Here is a 14,577-nt window from a genome sequence, read left to right on the forward strand (position 1 = left end):
GTGTGGATCAGTGAGTCGATGTCTCGCTCGCTCTTGGCGTACAGCTTGATGTCATCCAACGATATGTCATCCATATATATGCACAATTTTGCTATGTTTGGTCATGTTTCTATGTAATTTATATACTCAAGTCAGTGGCTAACATATGCTAACAACACATAAAGTGAAGGTTAGCTGGAAATTAATCAGCCTCTCTACCATTTGCTCAATTTTCTGCTTGTTCCATGCTTGTGCCAAAAAACTGAATTGAGGTGGTCACTGCATTTACAAAAAAAACATGTTTTAACAAAATAATTTTGTTTCAAAGGCAAACGTGATAAAATCATGTCAGAAACATAAAATTTATGTTTCTGACATAAATTTTATGTCAGAAAAGTTGAATTCATTTTATTAATGAATTCAACTTGAATTCATTAATAAAATGAATTCAAGTTGAGACAACGTGATTCAATTTAGTCAGAGTGATCTCCAGCCGAAGAGGGTTTTGCGAGATCAGGAGATCACGCAAGTTGCTAGCGAGATTACATTAAACTACAGATGTTTGTGCAAATCTAGGAACTTCCACTCTAAAAGGCAATACCTGTTCTTAAATTATATTTGTATGCTTTACTTAAGTCTCACTAAACTGCTTAGTCAACAGTTTACTCACATTACTTAAGTAATGTGAGTAATTTACATGTTTGTCCTGAGAAGGGTACAATACTAAATTATTTTGAGTAAAGTGGATTTGAATATTTTTGTTACTGGAGTGAATGCGTCATCTTAGCAGTGTGCATGCGCAGTAAAGCGGGAAGCTTCTAGAATGTTTGTGGACTTAAACATTGCTAATATATCAGTCTGATCGACAGGTCTATCAGCAAAATTTCTCCAGAGCCAGGTCTGATTGTTACTGTTTTTGCAGAGTTTGCCAGAGTAGAAAGTGGGATGTCTCGTGTTGCATTCAAGGCTGAAGAGGAGTCATTGACAATGCATTTCCCAAGATTCTGGTCCAGTTTGACAAAAAGGTGAGCATTCTGTCGTGATTTTGTTTATGTGCACACATGCACATGAGTCTTCTTCACACCTGTACAATAAACTTCATGCTCGACAAAACCAGTTGTGTTTTGGTAGCAGGTTGGAAAATTACAGTTGCTCCTTTAATTGTACAACCATCAACATTTTAACCTGTCTTAGTCAGACAATAAACAAGGGTGAACAATTATTCTAGGCCACTTATTTTGAAAAAATGTGATTTAGTTTGGCTCGGGGTCTTTCTGCATGGAGTTTGCATGTTCTCCCTGTGCATGGTGAGTTCTCAGGTTTCCTCCCACAGTCCAAAAACATGACTGTCAGGTTACCGTATCTTCCGCACTATAAGGCGCACCGGATTATAAAGCGCACCTTCAATGACTGACCTATTTTAAAACGTTTTTCATATGTAAGGCGTACCGCATTGTAAGGCACATAGAATAGACGCTATAGTAGAGGCTGGAGTTACGTTATACATCCACTAGATGGAGCTCCACTAAACGGAATTTCAACAAAACAGTCCAACTCTGGTCGGGGAGGAGAGCCTTCCGCGACTGGGCTGGGGCGTGGCCGGATGATGGCCACCCTTCTCCGTTCGCGCACAGCATGTTCGTGGAGAACGTGGTGCTAAATGACCTGCAGACGACCTGATTCTAGATGGTCGGAAGGTAGATAGGTCAGTCAAACTTTTTAACAAACCAGCATTCTGAAAACTATTCCAGCATGCACCGCGCGCTTCTTCTTCTACGGGCAAAAATGAAGTCAGCGGCTGTTTACCGTAGTTGCTAGACCTGTTGTAGCTCAATATTGGTCCATATAAAGGCGCACCGGATTATAAGGCGCACTGTCGGCTTTTGAGGAAATTGAAGGTTTTTAGGTGCGCCTTATAGTGCGGAAAATACGGTAATTGGCCTCTCTAAATTGTCCCTAGGTGTGAGAGTGTGTGCATGGTTGTTTGTCTATGTGTTGCCCTGCGACAGTCTGGCGACCTGTCCAGGATGTACCCCGCCTCTCACCCAGAACGTTAGCTGGATGGTGATTTAGTTTCTTCAGAATATGCTTGTGCTTACTTTTATTGTTTTTCCTACTTGTAGACCAAAGATGTTGTTGCCATAAGGACTGCTACCTTGGGATGTCTCAGTTTTCCTCGACAACGATGGAGGAGAGTTCTACAATGTCTCTTGTATGTATTATAATTCTGTTTGTCAGAGGTTGTGCACAAGAAAATCAAAACTTTCACCTCATTCTTTTTTTAATTTGTACTTTTCTAATTATCCACAGGATTCAGAAGCCATGCCAGACTTCATCCAGGTTCCTGTGGGGTTATTGACTGTTATGTTATGCTAAGTATATAATTTTGTTAAAATAAAACATTGAATCTTGTAAATTTAAAATCTGTGCCTGTGGTAGGCTGAACTATTTTGAAGTTTCTTGTTACTAATTAAGCACTGACATTAAAGGTTTTGTTTAAACTATTAATTGAAACTAGCTTAAATGGATGTTCAAATGGGTTGCCATCTGCCAAGAGTTTATACCTTTTGTAGTAAAGTGCCTGCACTGCACATGATAAAGAAAATGGATAACAATTTTGAAAATACCATACCATATATAAAGCACTTTAAAACAACCACAGCTGATACAAAGTGCTGTACATCAAAACACAACATAACAATAAAAAAAACATAAAATAAAAACTTACAGTTCAAAAACAAAAACATACAATTTAAAACTAGATCCCGCTAGAGTTGAAAGCCAAGTAAAATAGATGGGTTTTAAGATGAGCTTTAAAAGTTACAGTTCTGTTGTACCCTTTCTAATTGTTGAGTGTTCTTTCTACCCTGTTACCCAGTGCGGTCTTAAAACACTTAATGTAGTAGCACTTAAACATATATCTTTGAATTAATGTAATTCAATCATGGAAAGGATTTCCACACAATTACATAGCTTTCTTTCAGCATGAAGCATGTTTGTTGAGCTAACTTAATTTTCATGGGTTGTATCAACTTAATTAAGTAGTGTGAAGGTATCACTGTAAAATAAGTTGGTTTCAACTAAATTTGCATTCATCTTAATCAAGTAAAGTCAATTATTTGGTCCAAAACATTGCAAATTAGTTGGTCTGGCTATATTAAATTACATTGGGTCCAACTAAAGAAAATAAGTTGAATCAACCACAAAAGTTAAGTTGAACCAACACATTTTCATTAAATTGCAATAACCTTAATAAATTAAGTTGAACCAACACAATTGCTTTAAATTGGAATAACATTAATAAATTAAGTTGAACCAACACAATTGCTTTAAATTGGAATAACATTAATAAATTAAGTTGAACCAACACAATTGTTTTAAATTGGAATAACATTAATAAATTAAGTTGAAACAACACAATTGCTTTAAATTGGAATAACATTAATAAATTAAGTTCAACCATCACAATTGCTTTAAATTGGACTAACCTTAATAAATTAAGTTGACCCAACACATTTGCTTTAAATTGGAGTAACAGATTTACATAGTGCTGAAACAAAGCAATCAGGTGGAAATCCTTTCCATGATTTTTTTATGTTAATCCAAAGAGTTATTTTTTTTCAGTGTACATTGAATTCTTTCATTAGAGCTAAACATTTAAATAACCTGGAAGAGCTTTACAAAAGCCAGACATAGGAAAATAACCACAAGAAGGCATGTCGCGATAAACAATAAATCAATTAATCTCATGATAAATGAAAATTATCGATCTCATTTTAATTTATCGGCTTTATCGTTTCTTCCTGCCTTTTTCTCTTTCTATTGATGACAGTGGATGAAAAAAGGCTCAATTCCGGTGCTCTCCACCAACTCCTACCTTCCTTATTGCCTTAACGCAGGGGTGTCAAACTCCAGTCCTCAAGGGCCACTGTACTGCAGTTTAAGAATTGCCACAGGTACAAAACACTGGAATGAAATAGCTTAATTACCTCTTTCTTGTGTAGCTAAGTTCACCAGAGCCTTCCTAATGACCTAATTATTCTATTCAGGTGTGGTGCAGCAAAGGCACATCTAAAAGTTGCTGGCCCTCCAGGACTAGAGTTTAACACCTGAGCATAAGGAAGGACTGAACTATTGCATCAGGCAGCCAGATATGCCCATCTTCTCTATCTAAATCTAATGATTATTGAAGGGCAATATAGTATACAGAGTTCATTATCTGTACTGTTTTAGTTGAATGTATAGTATTTTCCGCACTACAAGGCGCACCTAAAAATCTTCAATTTCCCCAAAAGCCGACAGTGCGCCTTATAATCCGGTGCGCCTTATATATGGACCAATATTGAGCCACAACTAGTCTAGCAACTACGGTAAGCAGCCGCCGACTTCATCTTCACCCGTAGAAGAAGAAACGCGAGGTGCATGCTCGGATAGTTGTCAGAACGCTGGTTTGTAATCTATTAATAAAGTTTGACTGACCTATCTACCTACTGACCGTCTAGAATCAGGTCATCTGCAGGTCATTTAGCACCACGTTCTCCACGAACAAGCTGTGCGCGAACAGAGAAGGGTGACCATTGTCCGGCCACGCCCCAGCCCAGTCGCGGAAGGCTCTCCTCGCCAACCGAAGTCGGATTGTTTTGTTGACATTCCCTTTAGTGCAGCTCCATCTAGTGGATGCATAACGTAACTCCAGCCTCTACTGTAGCGTCTATTCTATGCGCCTTATAATGTGCAATTTTTGTTAACGGAGACAGAGTCCATTTTATTTTTGTTTGTGGTTGTTTTGGTTATTTTGTTTATCAGTTCCAGTGTTAAATGTTCTTTTGAAAATAAAATGTTTTTATTTTTGGCAGGATATGCTTGCATTATTATGTCATTACCATTACATCAGTTTAAAATGGTCTTCAAACAATATTGTCATTTATCACAATAATTTTTGAGAATTAATTGCTCAGCAAAAGTTGTTATTGTGACGGACCTAACCACAAGTTTCCGATTGGTGCCTGTATGATTCTGGAAGGTATTCAAAAAAAGATTAAAAGATTCAAAAGTTGCATGATGGTCTTGTGTTGTACGTTTTTGTTTTGATGGGCCATGTAAAAAATCTAAAGAAAAACTGCTTTGAGCATTTAAGCTGCCCTATAGCATGCTAGGAAAGAGTGAAGTAAGCCATTATTAGAGGTGGGACTAATGTTTATCCCACCAGTAAACTTGACTAATAACTTGATACCACTGTCAAATTTTAACAGGCCCCACAAGGACACAGAATAATGGACACAAACAGCTTATTTGATGCACTTTTACTGGAAGGCTGTAATGGTTTAACCTCTGGTCACAGTTAACAAGTTCTCTTCACATTCCTGAGAAATAAGATGTAATAACTTCTTTAAAAAAACGATGTCTTGTTTGTTTATTGTTTGCTGGGGGGCGTAGGTTTGGCTGGAAATGTTATACACCTCAAGTAGGAAAGCATCTGAACATAGAAACACCTACAGCCTTCTCTTTAGAGTACTGCGATCAGTAAGTAAACAGTCTGTTCACCAAACACTGCAGGACTTAATGGATCTGCTGGCATACATAAGGCAGGCAGAGTCTTAAGCTTTATTATTTACCAAGCTGTCCACCATATAATTTACACAAACTACCCCAGCATCCCAAAGGTGCTTGGATAAACTAAGTTCTGTAGAACGACAGCCCTTTAAGGAAGGGCATAGTAGTCAGCACAGAAATCTAGCAACTGGGATGTCCTGGTTGAAAATTCTGTTGTATGGCTCAGCCCATCTGCCTCACAGTCTCTCTGGACTGGTGAAATGTTTTAGACTCTCTAATGATAAACAGTGACTGTGTGAAGAAAGACATCGAGAGAAACATGTTTGTGCTAGCATTTGGAAATTATTTATTTGACTTGTACTAATAAATGTACCCAAGTTCCAAAATAATCCAAACTTAACTCTCCATTTTAAACAGGAAAGCAGTGTATGACTGAAATAACCTTGATAAAGAGCTTATTTTCCTCAGCTGGTGCTTTCTCAAATGGCTGCACTACCAAAGAAGGAGCTCAGACTGAACAGAAGTTAATCTGGAGATCTGTTAGCATTTTCTTTTACTGAAAATAACTAAAGAAACGGATGCAGATGGAACTAGCCAAGGAACCGACTGGCCAGCTCTCTAATCATTCTGTTTTCACTTTTTATTAACAAATTACTGTATGGTACATAGCTGTATGTAGAAATGCCATAGCTCCATCACCCATTGTTGCAACGGGGAAGGTAGAAAATGGATTTGTCTGGTTCGTCTGTAAAGATGCACTAAGCATAGGCTAAAGTCTATCCACTCCAGCTGTATGCCTATACCCACTGAGCTGTTCCCCACCGTGTGCTCTGAACCAGCCACCAGGCAGCAGCTCCAGGAGAAGGGTTGTTGTATCCATGCTTTGCGTCAGTCATTTTAAGGATTCCTATTGGTCCCCTGAAAAACTATAAAAACCCAGACTTTATCATCAATCAATGAAACCCCTCCGGATGCTCTGGACTGAACTTGAACATTGGGCTGCTAGCACTTAACATTCATCAATGACTCACAGGTGAAAGTGAGAGAGCATTGCAAAACATATTAATCACCTGGCTGGAACATAGTGCGCTACACAGTAAAATATAATTTAACAAAGCTTCATGGCAGATAATTTGCATCAAAGAATTGTAATAATCAAGATACTCAAACCATTCAAGGAATCATGACAGTCTTGTTGTCTTTAACCTAGCTGTGGTTATTCACCTCCACATTCAGAAGTGACAATGCTGAGGTGACAGTGACCATGGCAAACTGTGAAATGTTCTCAGTCTGAACACACTCTATGAGACATGTCCTCAAGCCTTGTAATATGTTTCCCAGGTTACCACCCCTGGGTCTGAGAAGGGACTCCTCCTTAGAGTCAGTTGCTCCGGTCTGAGAGAGAGAGAGAACCCAGCAGGAATTTTCACACAGAGACAAAAGACAAACAAACCAACAAAACCCACCAAGAAGAACCTTCAAAAACAAAAAAAGTACTTCTTAACCTGTATTAGCAATGTATGAGTTTACTCCAACTCATGGAAACATATTTAGACTTTCATCTTGTCAGGCATCCTGACAGCAGAAACATGCTGGAACATGGAGGCTTGTGGGAGATGGACCAGAAAAGCAGAGCTGTGAGGATGCACAGAGGACTGCAGGCAAAGCAGAAGTCAACGGTTCACCAAGAGACAACCCACATCCGCAGTACACAGGAAATTAGACTCATGAGGTGGAACACACACACACTGCAACAACATCCATGCACAGCTATACATAAACATGACGCTACACAGATGTTTACATCTGTGTAGCGTCATGTTTATGATTTCAGACCACAGATGCAAACAAAGTCCATTACCCTTAGCAGGTTTGCTAAGCTGAGTTTCTGGCAGAGCTGTAGAACATCTGCACAGCAGATGTATGAAGCTGGAAACAGAAACAATGCTAGCAGCAAAATGTTAACAAGGAGACAATGATCAAATTGTTTAGTGTTAGTTTTACTGCTCTATAGCATGCTAGGAAAGAGTGAAATAAGCAATTATTACAGGACGAAAAGTGGGATTTTCGACAGCTATTGACACCTAGTTCTGCCGTGCGCATGGAGATTGAGGGCCATCGGCAAGAGGTTTTTGTCAGAGTGGAAAATTGTAGGGCACTGCCAAGAATGGTCAAAAACGCTGTGTGTCCGTGTTCCCCTATCATCCCCCTCCCCTTGTGCCTAGCAGAGGTTTTCGTATTTAAATGAAGTTGCTGAGAGCCATGCAAATGCAAATCAACTGATGAGCACCAGCCTTTTGACTCTCATTCCTGTTGTAGCTAACCCATTTTACCTTCTGTTCACCCGTTTACTAGACCCAGGACCTTGCCAAAACCCCTCAGTGTTATTAATTGAGAAAAAAATGAGATTTAAGTATAAAACAGGCATTAATGCTGAAAATGTTCTAATGTTGCAAAGTCACACAAATGGAACAAATTTAATGTGACATTCACCATCCAGCACTGAATACACTTAGCTCAACTTAGGCATATCAAAGTACAATTTTCAGGGTAAATCTGATGATATATTGTCAACACTGCATGTCTGTCAAGCTCATCCAAGAGTGTGTGGTGGAATGCAGACAGAGCCACCGCTGTACACATTTCCAAGAGAAGTGTTTTTGCCAACGTGAAAACACTGAGCTTTACATAAAGCATCAGTTGTGTCATCATGACAAAGTTCCAATCATTTGCACATGTAAAATTTTGGTCATTATAGGCAGATGCAGGCACAGGCAGATGTTCATGGCATACTAAGTTGTTGTTGACTCTTCTGAAATTGTCTCCTAATCTGGACTTTGTTCTTAAACATTCTGGAATACTGGCTCAAAAAAGCCATGTTGGAACATGTACTCCTTCAAATGGAGATGTAAATAGATGTTGGTGTTGCAGTGCAATGGGCCAAACAGTTTAACACATTTTGAGACGTCTGTAGGTATTGTTCAGTTATAGAAGTATGCCATGAAGAAGTATGTTTGGAGAAAAAATATTAAAACAATCTTATCCATTAAAAGATATTTTACATGTGTGTTAGGAGCACTGAAAAACTTAGTTTTGGTTGAATTGATGATATAAAAGAAGAATACGCATGAATACATACAATAGACTTTTGTTAAACGTGATCTTACTTTCACATTCCTCCCACACAACTTAATCGAAGAATTGCACAACTTAATCAGTAATAATAATAATAAAAAACATGTTCCAGAGTGGTTCATTGTATATAAAGTATTTTTGTGAATAATATTCAAACTAATGTTAGTGTTCACTGATTGCTTTAAAGACCCAGAGTCATGCTATATTGGACCCAGAGTCATGCTATATTGGAGTGGTAGTGACACCATTCCACATCACAATACAGGACTTAAACTACAGATGATTTATCAGTATTCAGTTGCTTAACTCTTGAGTTTAAATTGGAGGACAAAATGGTTGAAAGTATGCGATACCTTTTGAGAGTATAAACATTTGTATTCTTTTTTTAAAAAGTTTTGTTATGTAAGCACTAAATATAACTCACGGATGATTAATCATTATATTCTGTATAAACTAAAAAGGAGACAGCTCAAACTAGAATTGAGTAAATAAACATCTACACATTTAAAAACATTTTAGCAATTAATTATAATAAAAATAAAATCTACTGTGACGTAAGTTTTGAAAAAATAACTGAATGTATTTTTTTCTGTCAACTTTCATTTAACACTCCAGTCCAGTTGGTGGCAGTAATGCGCTTTCATAGTTGGTCAGGCAGCCGCCATTAAACTCCAGAGGAAGATTTGCACCAGCGCTAAAGAGTGCTAATGCTAAACCCAACATGAACGAAAATGCCCGTGCGTTGTTTGAAATGGTGGAAAAAGTACTTTTCAGAGTTTTTCGGAGTTACTTTTCAGTATCGTTTTGATATTCAGCAATGTCCCGGCGGAAAACAGCAGATGACACCGCGGCGGTCCAACAAGTCCGAACTCACGGTAAGAAAGCTTTTATGAATAGCGAGCACGTGCAACGAGGCGAGTTGCTTTGTTTGTTTCTTACAGAAAGCGGTCTGTCGTTTTCATAATGCCAAAACAAGTGTAGGGTGAGATTTCGTACTGTAATTTTTTTTATTACATGTGATGTTCTGAGCCCTTAAAAATACTCGCATCTTTTATTTTTTTCAGACCTGAAAAATGGCTAAGCCTTAACAGCCAGGCCTCAGACCACGGTGTCGAGGCGCTCTTACGGAGTCCACCAGGACGAAGTGAAATTCAGTAAGTTATGATTTCACATTTAGTCAATAGTGAACACTCGCATATTTATAAGGAAAACTGATCTTCCGGTTATTTTATTTATTTTGTTATAAAGTAGTATAGTAAGGCAGAGTGTGGTAAGCAGTAGAGATCGACAACATGGCGGACGGAGGACGGATATAAGGACGGTGCCATGAAGCCGGTATGTATTATGTATAGTCACTGCGTTTATTCCGACTGTACAATGGCTGGTTGAGAATAATTTTAACTTATTTACTTATGTATTTTTGAGAAAGCGATATATTTGCTACAATATTTTTTTTACTTTTACATTTATTTCCACAGACACTCCAGAGAATGGGAGTCACATTTGTGTCAATCAGAATCTTCAGGAACGTCCTGATGTCCATGACGAGGACAGAGAAGCAACTGTGTGTGAGTATCTACCATTTTAGAATGTTGATGATATTTTATGCTTCAATATTGTTTATGTACATAATGTAATTATGCTATGTATTGACAGTGTTTTCCAGCTGCATCAAGGTCCTACTGCCAGTCATCCAGATGTTCAAGAAAGAAGCAGGTAAGATCTAGAGATGTCACAATGCCTCAAAGTTTGTTGAATTATGTTTTACTATTTATTACCAACTACTTAAAATTCTTTTTTTCTTCCAATTGTTTCCTTGTTTTTCATTAAAGTTTTTATTTTTTGTAAGAATTTATGAATGTTTTTTTTTTTAGTTTTAATGTCTTATGTGGGCTGCACAGTGGCGCAGTTGGTAGAGCTGTTGCCGTGCAGCAAGAAGGTTCTGGGTTCGATTCCCGGCCCCGGTCTTTCTGCATGGAGTTTGCATGTTCTCCCTGTGCATGCGTGGGTTTTCTCCGGGTACTCCGNGCGCTAAAGAGTGCTAATGCTAAACCCAACATGAACGAAAATGCCCGTGCGTTGTTTGAAATGGTGGAAAAAGTACTATTTCACGGAGTTACTTTTTCATTATCGTTTTGATATTCAGCAATGTCCCGGCGGAAAAACAACAGATGACACCGCGGCGGTCCAACAAGGCCGAACTCACGGTAAGAAAGCTTTTATGAATAGCGAGCACGTGCAGCGAGGCGAGTTGCTTTGTTTCTTACAGAAAGCGGTCTGTCGTTTTCATAATGCCAAAACAAGTGTAGGGTGAGATTTCGTACTGTAATTTTTTTATTACATGTGATGTTCTGAACCCTTAAAAATACTCGCATCTTTTATTTTTTTCAGACCTGAAAAATGGCTAAGCCTCAACAGCCAGGCCTCAGACCACGGTGTCGAGGCGCTCTTACGGAGTCCACCAGGACAAAATGAAATTCAGTAAGTTATGATTTCACATTTAGTCAATAGTGAACACTCGCATATTTATAAGTAAAACTGATCTTCTGGTTATTTTATTTATTTTGTTATAAAGCAGTATAGTAAGGCAGAGTGTGGTAAGCAGTAGAGATCAACAACATGGCGGACGGAGGACGGATATAAGGACGGAGCCATGAAGCCGGTATGCATTTATTCCGACTGTACAATGGCTGGTTGAGAATAATTTTGACTTATTTACTTATGTATTTTTGAGAAAGCGATATATTTGCTACAATGTTTTTTTTACTTTTACATTTATTTCCACAGACACTCCACAGAATGGGAGTCACATTTGTGTCAATCAGAATCTTCAGGAACGTCCTGTTGTCCATGACGAGGACAGAGAAGCAACTGTGTGTGAGTATCTACTATTTTTAAATGTTGATATTTTATGCTTCAATATTTTTTATGTACATAATGTAATTATGCTATGTATTGACAATGTTTTCCAGCTGCATCAAGGTCCTACTGCCAGTCATCCAGATGTTGGTCAAGAAAGAAGCAGGTAAGATCTAGAGATGTCACAATTCCTTGAATGATTAAAGTACTGTGATTTATTAAAATCCATCAAGGCAAATTATCTGCCTCAAAGTTTGTTGAATTATGTTTTACTATTTATTACCAACTGCTTAAAATTATTTTTTTCTTCCAATTGTTTCCAAGTGTTTTCTTCTTTTTCATTAAAGTTTTTATTTTTTGTAAGAATTTATTTATTTATTTATTTTTTTAATGTCTTATGTGCGCATACTAAGCTGGAAGTTGCCAAACAATTTCACTGTAGTTTCATAATGACAAAAAGATGCCTGTAGCTCATAATGATTGTNCTGTAGTTTCATAATGACAAAAAGATGCCTGTAGCTCATAATGATTGTCTGTTCTGTATTAACAGCTGATTGAGGAAGGCAGAGAGTACTGGCAGCAGAGGAGGTGGCATTCTGGGAGGATGGCAGCTATGAGGGGGTGTCAGGATGGCCTGTGGTGAGGTTGAGACCCCAAGTTCCCCCAACCAGAATCTCAGTGACGTCGGGTCTAAGCTACAGGAGAGACGTTGGGCCTGTCCTGAACGGAGCATAATGTTGGATCATGTTTGGGCAAAAAAAAAACACTGCCAGATAGTCCAGAAATGGACAAGCATTTATGTCTTATTTTGTGTGCAAACAGTAAAAAAAAACAAAAAAACAAATGAAAGAAAAAAAATTCTGTGCCTCAATTATGTTCCTCATATATGAACATGTTGCATATAAGCAATATCAAATGAATATATTTTAGTACAGCATTTATTTTTTATATAGATTTTTTTAAATACAGCGTTAAAAATATTAATGATTGGGGCGGGGTTTATTTATAAAGACATAAGTGCTGTCCAATGGGCACACATCAACCAACCAATCACATGTCAATGATGAACTGTGATGTCACTGTTTTTCATCCAATGACTGAGAATCCACGTGGGTCTACTGAAGCGCCTTTGCATATGCTAGGCCAGTGGTTCTTAACCTTTTTTGAGGTACCGAACCCACCAGTTTCATATGCGTATTTACTGAACCCTTCTGTAGTGGTAAATAATCCCCCCAAATTCAAGACATAGGGGTGACCCAACTAGAGTCTAGTTGGGTCAACCCCAAGATCACCAAGTCTTCTTAGAAGGTAGAGTCTCTGAGAACAGTTCTTCAAAATATAGCCAGTGTTTTCAGCAAAGTTGAGCTGACTGTCCAGGAACGAGCCAAGGTATTTAAAATCTGCCACAGTTTCAACAGGTTGGCCATCGAGAGAAACTGGAACCACTTTAAGGTCTTGTTTAGGTCATTTAATTATCTTTACATTCTTAATAGAATGAAAAATTAATAATAAATAATAAAGACTTTGCGGTATTCTGATTTAGTAATGTAATTATATTAGTTGTGTTACCATCCCCACGCCACTAGAGGCAGTATCAACCCCGAAAAGATGCGACTAAGGAGCAGATTTAGAAGTACACCGAAAGCTACAGAATGGGCTCTTTGCACCTCAGCTTCCGCGTTCGGGGTAAAGCGGCTCGATTGTTTCCGATCCAATACAAATATCATTTACATTAGGTGCTTGCAGTGNTGGGCACACATCAACCAACCAAACATGTCAATGATGAACTGTGATGTCATTGTTTTTCATCCAATGACTGAGAATCCAGGTGGGTCTACTGAAGCGCCTTTGCATATGCTAGGCCAGTGGTTCTTAACCTTTTTTGAGGTACCGAACCCACCAGTTTCATATGCGTATTTACTGAACCCTTCTGTAGTGATAAATAAAATGTTTTTCCCCCCCCAAATTCAAGACATAGGGGTGACCCAACTAGAGTAGTTGGGTCAACCCCAAGATCACTAAGTCTTCTTAAAAGGTCTCTGAGAACAGTTCTTCAAAATATAGCCAGTGTTTTCAGCAAAGTTGAGCTGACTGTCCAGGAACGAGCCAAGGTATTTAAAATCTGCCACAGTTTCAACAGGTTGGCCATCGAGACAAACTGGAACCACATTAAGGTATTATTTAGGTCATTTAATTATCTCTACATTCTTAATAGAATGAAAAATTAATAATAAATAATAAAGACTTTGCGGTATTCTGATTTAGTAATGCAATTATATTAGTTGTGTTACCACCCCCACGTCACTAGAGGCAGTATCAACCCCGAAAAGATGCGACTAAGGAGCAGACAGAATTTGGTAAAAAAGATACAAGTTCAAATCCATGCTGAGAGTGAAACTCCTTCAATTAGTGCTCCTCCGCAGCTCTGATTGGCTCAGCAATGTAATTGATCCTCTGCAGCAAGTTATTAGTCAAGTTTATTGGTGGGACAAACATTAGTCCCTCTCACAGGACGAAAAGTGGGATTTTTGACCCTGTATCCTGACACAAACGCAGCTCGTGAGCGACAGCAATCGACAGTTTTGCATTTTCTCTCACGGGAGTCGAATTCTGTCGATTGCGGAATCCCAGGAGGGGGGAGTGGAAGTGCGGGGCAACGGGCGGGAGGTGTTAACGACCCTACTTAGCATACGAATAGCCTAGCACAGTGGTTCTTAACCTAGGTTCGATCGAACCCCAGGGGTTCGGCGGAGCCTCTGCCGCGGAGGTAAAGACACCAGTGTAAAGTCGTGATGACGCCCCGCTTTGCCATCACTTGCTTTATAGCCGATAACTTAAGGAAAAATTAGTTGTCACAGTTAATATAATTAACTAATATAAATCCTCATACAGTGAAGCCTTTCTGTTAGAACACCTTCAATATTATCCGGTTTAAGTGAAAGGAAGGGCCCAAACCCTTGAGAGTAGGGCTGTTGTAAACGAATATTTTAGTAATCGAGTAATCTATCGATTATTCTTACGATTAATCGAGTAATCGGATAAAAAAAATTA

The 14,577-nt window shown here is 38.6% G+C and overlaps 1 protein-coding gene and 1 long non-coding RNA gene across 4 annotated transcripts in view; one reads left to right on the top strand and one right to left on the bottom strand.

Moving 5' to 3' along the window:
- Positions 1–14,577, bottom strand: part of lrch4 (leucine-rich repeats and calponin homology (CH) domain containing 4) — a 75,214-nt gene that overhangs the window by 50,394 nt on the left and 10,243 nt on the right. The window lies entirely within an intron of this gene.
- LOC107838117 (uncharacterized) lies at positions 10,743–12,830 on the top strand. Of its 2 annotated transcripts, XR_001664183.1 has the most exons (4): positions 10,743–11,148; positions 11,246–11,329; positions 11,455–11,692; positions 12,077–12,830. It is a non-coding gene; the product is annotated as an uncharacterized LOC107838117 (long non-coding RNA). The 2 variants fall into 2 exon arrangements; XR_001664182.1 differs by lacking the exon at positions 10,743–11,148 and having other exon boundaries at positions 11,223–11,329.

This window comes from Poecilia formosa, unplaced genomic scaffold (genome assembly GCF_000485575.1).
Source record: "Poecilia formosa unplaced genomic scaffold, Poecilia_formosa-5.1.2 Scaffold214, whole genome shotgun sequence".
NCBI classification, from domain to species: Eukaryota; Metazoa; Chordata; class Actinopteri; order Cyprinodontiformes; family Poeciliidae; genus Poecilia; species Poecilia formosa.